Genomic DNA, 5883 nt, shown 5'->3' with positions numbered 1-5883 from the left:
ATTTTCTGCTCCCTTTCATCAGGAGAGGAGCGGAAAACAGAAACTCCAGAGCAATTTTAAAAGACAATAAGAAAATCCCCCCCTCTCCACCCAAAAAGTGGCACGGCAGAGGAGCGGTGAGGGCGCAGCATTCATCCGGGCACAGCTCTGTAGCGCATCGCCGGCGCGGGGAGCGGAGAGAGCAAATTGAGGGCAAGGTAGGCTGGCGGCCGGAGAAGTGGGATGACCCTCATCTCGGGCCGCCGGTCTGATCTGCAAGTCCAAGCCGCTCTCACGGCTCTGAAGTGATGCCTTCTCCCTCCACCGGGAGGAGACGCGGTGTGAGCGGGGATTCGGCGCGCTGCAGACACCGAGCTGGCGGGGAGTAAGGTTACAGCGTTAAGTCCTCCTCTTTCCCTTCCCCCACTCCTTCTGGAGACTCTGCCGTATGTCGTGATGTTTGGGAGAACTTTCACTTCCCGGGGAACTTCAGACGGCAAGGCAGCACGGTGAGATGCGGCCGGAGGCTCAGAAAAGAGAGGTGGTCTCTGTTAGGACCAGAGCTTCTCTCCTTTTCCGCTGACATTATTTACACTTTTGTCAGCCTTCTATAAGCCGTTCCAGAGCACCTCTGTGAACATTGGCACAGCTGTTCCTAGGGCTGCACACCGCATACTCACGCACGGCTTCTCCCTTCAAGCATCTCAACTAAACTTAAATGCCCTCTCCAGGAAGCGGAAACGTGAGTGCATTTCTGACCGGGGGAGCGGTGCCGAGCCTCATAAATTTATATATATTTTTTTTTTGCACAGCCGGGCACTCACGCTGAATTCCCTCGGTTCTCTCGGGGCTGGCGCTTGGATCCTCACAGAGCTCTTTTTGTCCGCCGGGTCTCCGAGGGCTGTGCCTGCAGGGTATGCTCGTCCGCTCCAAGCTGCTGCGGGGCTCTCCCCGCGGAAACATTCCGCGGAAGTCTGCGGCTGGGAACGGCAGAGAGCCTTCCCTCTCCCAGGAGCCGAGCTCCGAGCTCGACAGACGCCTGTTACCAAATCTATATAAATATATATGGATGGATGCATACATATGCATACACATACATGTGTCTATGCGGGGGCATCTGTAGGGTATATATATGTGTATGCACATATTTAGTAATTTTTCAGCGTCGCCCTTCCCCCCGCCCGCCTCCACCCCTCTCGCAGCCCCCTCCCCTCCTTGACAGCTGCCCCCCACGGAGCGCCGTGTGTCGCCGACCCGAGTGAGGGGCCAGCGCCACATCGGCCCCCCTCAGCCGCACCCCACACGCCCCCCAGACAGGGGGACGAGCCGTCCTGCCGCCCCCTCGCCCTGCACACCTCCCTCCATCCTTCCTCCACCTCTCCCTCCAGCCCTCCCTCAATGCACACCTCCCGTCCCAGCGCTACAGCCCAAACTTCTTCCCGCCGCCCCCGCGCCCTAAAACATCGCTGGGGATTTACTGGCGTTCTCACGCTGTTTTCAAACTCGGAGAGATGGATCAGAAGGGACAGAAGGAACCGGCAGCACTTCAGGACATCCTCCTCCCAGGGACGAGAGGTCGCGCTACAAGTTCGCCTGGCAGCCGGAATGGGAAGAGTGTTTTTGGTTAACACTATTGTTTTTCCTGATGTTTCTTGGTTTTGTTTTTGTTTTTCTTTTTAACTGCTGTTGACCGGCTGCTTGGTTTGGACAAAAGTTGCACAAATTATCAGTGCCTCCTAGAAAGAAGATTCAGATGAAACAGTTCTTCAGAAGTTAAGGAGGAAAACATCTTATGAAACTCGACCTTTTGCTTCACTGTTTTTTTATTTTTTTATTTTTTTTAAAAAAAGTTTCCAAAGAAATGTGAGCTTTTCTTCATCTCTAGGAAAAAAAAAAAAAAAAAAAAAAAGTAGCCATTACCCTTCTCTACACTAGATATTTCTAATTTGCTCTGTCAGAGTGGGACTATGAGAGGTTTTGGTGCAAATTCATTATCTCTGCAAGGCACAACGTATAGTAGGAACTGAAAAAGACCGTGGCAATGGATGAACAATAGGGCTTCAGTTCATCAGCAACAAAAGCGCTGGGGAAATTGGTTGAATTTCAGAGCACGTCCTCCTCAGCAGAGAGGGCTGGACTAGACCTTGGCCAACCCTCCAAAAAACTTGCAGAACCTCACATACAACAGTTCACTTTCTACTCTGGGGCATAGGAATCAGTGTGGGAAAACAAACAAACAAAAAAAATAATGGCAGACCGAAGTCAGCTTTCTTCATGTCTTTCCCGTTTACATGGATGGAAGATTTTAAAATATTTTAGAATCGTTGGAGCAAGACCACCACCATGGAGCTAAGGGGCACTTTTAAATAGGGATGGCGAGGGGAAACACGTGTATTTGTCGAGACCTGAAATAACTTTTTCTGCTCCGGGGGGGCTTGGCCGTGGGAATCTTTGTTTTGTCACCGGAGGCTCAACTCACCCCCAATATGTGGGGTAAAATCTTTCTCTGATAAAGGCGAAGATATGTAAGTACTGCAGTGTTTCCGTATGTGTGTGTTTGTCCTGAGCTCCCTGCAAAATTTGGGATGCTGAAGCCCGGAGAGATGGAGGTTTCCCGGGTCCCCGTGAGGCCGCGATGAGGCCGGCTCTCCCCGGGACGCGGGAGAGGGTCTCCCAGCATGGATCTGGCTGCCTTCTCTCGCTCCAGGCTAGGGACATTGGATGAGGAAGGCAGGGTTTATGACTGGACACAGCGGCGTAGGCCGTTTTGTGCGTCCGATGCTAAACCTGTTGGTCGTACGGCTGTGTTTATTTGCGGAAAATGTTAATTATGTAGCAGACTGCCAGCGGATGCTGAGCTGTGGCTTCCCAGGGAGTTTTCTTGCAGTGCCTGGTTGCTCTCGGAAGGTGTGCAGGCACAAGGTTGCCTGGGAAATAATGATAATAATAATGACAATGATAACGTTTTAGCTGAGGCTGTTGTGATGGATATAATGCAATGAAAACCAGAAACTTACGTTGTATTTATCTCCCCCCGTGGCCCTTGATAAACTCGCAGAGCTGTAAAAGAGACTATGCTTTCCTGGTAATTCCGGTTTCAGGACATCATCAGTCAGGAACATGTGGAAAATCTGGCGGGGAAAGGCTGGAATAATATGTTTTGCATGTTTTGAACTGAAGGCTAGGTGGAGCCCCCAACCTTTATTAGTGGCAGCTTATAATACACAAATCCCAGATCTGCCTCTATAGTTTTGGTCCCTTCTGTTCAGCAGTCCCAAAAAATACTTTTAGCCTTTTATTTCCGAGTGTAATTCTCGAGAAGTAATGATGCAGTTAAAATGTGTATGTATTATAATATTTATACTATTTCCTGTAAATATTGATTACAGTCTTTAACCCTGTAGATCCAGGAGTATATCACTCATATCTCGTTTGTGTCATCTTAAATCATCTGCAGGAAATGTGGCTAGTTTTTTGCCACCTTTAATCTAGGGTCGAGTGTTTTGGTGATTTATCTAATAATCCCAAAAGTTAATATATTCATTACCTTGTATTCACATAGATTTTTCCATTCGCATATATTTCTGGAAGAAGGCATTTAAATTATGATCCTTTGCTTTTTGGGGGGCTATTTTTCAGGTTTAAACAATGCAGACAGACCACAGGTAGTAACAATTGCATCAAGAAATGGTAATTTTTGTTTGTTTGTTTGTTTGTTTAATAAAAGACAATATTATAAACATTACCGGCAGAATAGATGTCCTTTAATGCACAAGGTGTCCACGTGTAATCACTGACTGTGGGTTTGATTTATTTTTCTGTGACTTTGAATTCTTGACACTCTGTCTTTTCCTATTTCTGAATTTAAATTTGTACTAGATATCCCTTTCCATACTCTGTATTTAATGTAAGCGAAGTATAACCTTCAGTTGCCTGTAAAATGGAATTGCGGTCAGAAAAGAAATGATGAGGCACCTTCACTGGAAGGCGAGACAGTCAAGTGACTTACCTGGATGGGAGAAGAGGGATGCTGCTCTGCAGGGAAAAAGGGCTTGGACTGTATTGGCATGCCATAATATTTACCTCTACATGAATTTTCTACATAATGTTGTGCAAAAAGGGGTTTTATGTAACACTACACCCCTCTTACATACGTCTCGTCACGGCAACTTAAGTGGGGTTCCTCTATGTCCTCCCGAAGAAGGTGAGGCTGCTGGAGATAGGGTGGGGGTCTGATTGCAATAATTAGAGAATCATAAGCATTCCTCTTTAAAGTCAATAGAGATGGTTTGCTCTTAAGAAATCCATACAGGATCTTTCTTCTTTACGTCACAGCCATCTGGAGTCCTATAAAAAGATTAGAATACAAACATGGCAATCCACAGGCCATTAGCAGGAATTTACTAGGGAGATAGGTGGAAAACGTCAGCGTTTGTATTCCATAACTTCCAATAGGCAGGTATTTCTACAGTCACTTTGGAATAAGTTAAATCTCATAAAATTATGTAAACTGAAGGAGAGTAGGCAGTGTTAACAGCTGCTTTTGGCAATCCAAGGGATGTTTTGGACAGAATTTTCACAGCTGTGCATTGCTTAATCTTTCAACATTCTAGGCAAAACTGCAGTTTTAGGAAAGTGCTTTACAATTGCTGCATGTATTTGTGTGTTCAGAATAAGCAAATACTTAAACAACTCATGATGATGCTGAGGCCCTTGATGTCTGAGAGCTAGAAAATGTAATTGGTAACAAGTCTAATGAACGGATAGGTCATAACCATCACAGTGCCTCTTTTGTTGTGCTTAGGCTACAGTAATTAATCAACAAAATATGTCAGGTGTATTTGCAGTTACTTCCCAAGTTAATGAATAAGCAAGGTGGCTGTAAGAGAGCTCGGTGTTTTAGAGGTGTGTTTTGTGTCTTTGAAAAAAGGCCAATATGCAATATTGTACCATGCATTTAAATCTGGTGATGTGGCAGCTGGTGATATGCATGCATTTAACATGTATGTGTGCTTCTGTGTTAATATGGATTACATATACACATATGTATATATACACATATGCACTTGTGGATAAGCACAGATGCACACACACATACACGAGCATCACCTGTCATGCCTCTGACTGAAAGAATTTAATGCATAAGCTCACAAGCCTGTCCTGTGCAACATAGGCTTGCTCACCAACAATACTGCCCCTAGCTATTGCCATAAAAAAATATCTTTCACCTATCTGCCAATGCAGAAAAAGTCATATAAACTCATTAAAACTTTATATAATAATCAAAGTGTTCATGTGCCTCTGGTTGAATCAGACATCAGATTCAGTTGCCCCTGCTGTGCCCGAATAGACCAAGAGATAATGAGGAACGTCAGTAAATCATAATGCAGCATTATAAAAATTCTAACCATTTTCTGCCAGGTTCTAAATTTTCCACAAAGAGCACTGGCACAATTAGGTCTTATGTTTCCCAGGTAAAAAGCACCGGGGGCGAAAAAAGCAGTCCATACCAGGACTGTTTAAAACAGAAGTGCTTAGCTTCAAAGTCTTAGAATCTGAAAACACAAGCAAATTAGTTATATCCCTGCTGGATTCAGATTTAGTAGGTAGCAGATTAACAATGTCTGTGTGCTGCTTCTTGGTGGCAGTATTAATTTTCTGCCATGTCTGACAAATGGGATCGTTTCCCCATTTTCATGCTTCTGTAATCGCAATAAAAATGGGCTTGTTGATACAGTTGTTGTTTTACAGTGTAACCACATGCACCTGCATATATATTTTAGCACAAGCACAGAGACATGCACCTAGACTGACACACATGTACCTATGGCTCCCCTGTGCACACAAAGGGACATAATATTTATCAAACAATCAAGCTCTGTAGCTAACACAGAACATCAACAA

The 5883-nt window shown here is 45.2% G+C and overlaps 1 long non-coding RNA gene across 1 annotated transcript; it reads left to right on the top strand.

Annotated features, from left to right (window-relative positions):
• The first annotated feature begins 578 nt into the window (after nt 1-578).
• LOC117243698 lies at nt 579-3724 on the top strand. The gene is made up of 2 exons (XR_004495504.1): nt 579-721; nt 792-3724. It is a non-coding gene; the product is annotated as an uncharacterized LOC117243698 (long non-coding RNA).
• The last annotated feature ends 2159 nt before the right edge of the window (nt 3725-5883 follow it).

Source organism: Parus major, chromosome Z (genome assembly GCF_001522545.3).
Source record: "Parus major isolate Abel chromosome Z, Parus_major1.1, whole genome shotgun sequence".
NCBI lineage: Eukaryota > Metazoa > Chordata > Aves > Passeriformes > Paridae > Parus > Parus major.
Note: the sequence above shows the minus strand (reverse complement) of the source record. Positions and strands in the feature narration are given on the sequence as shown.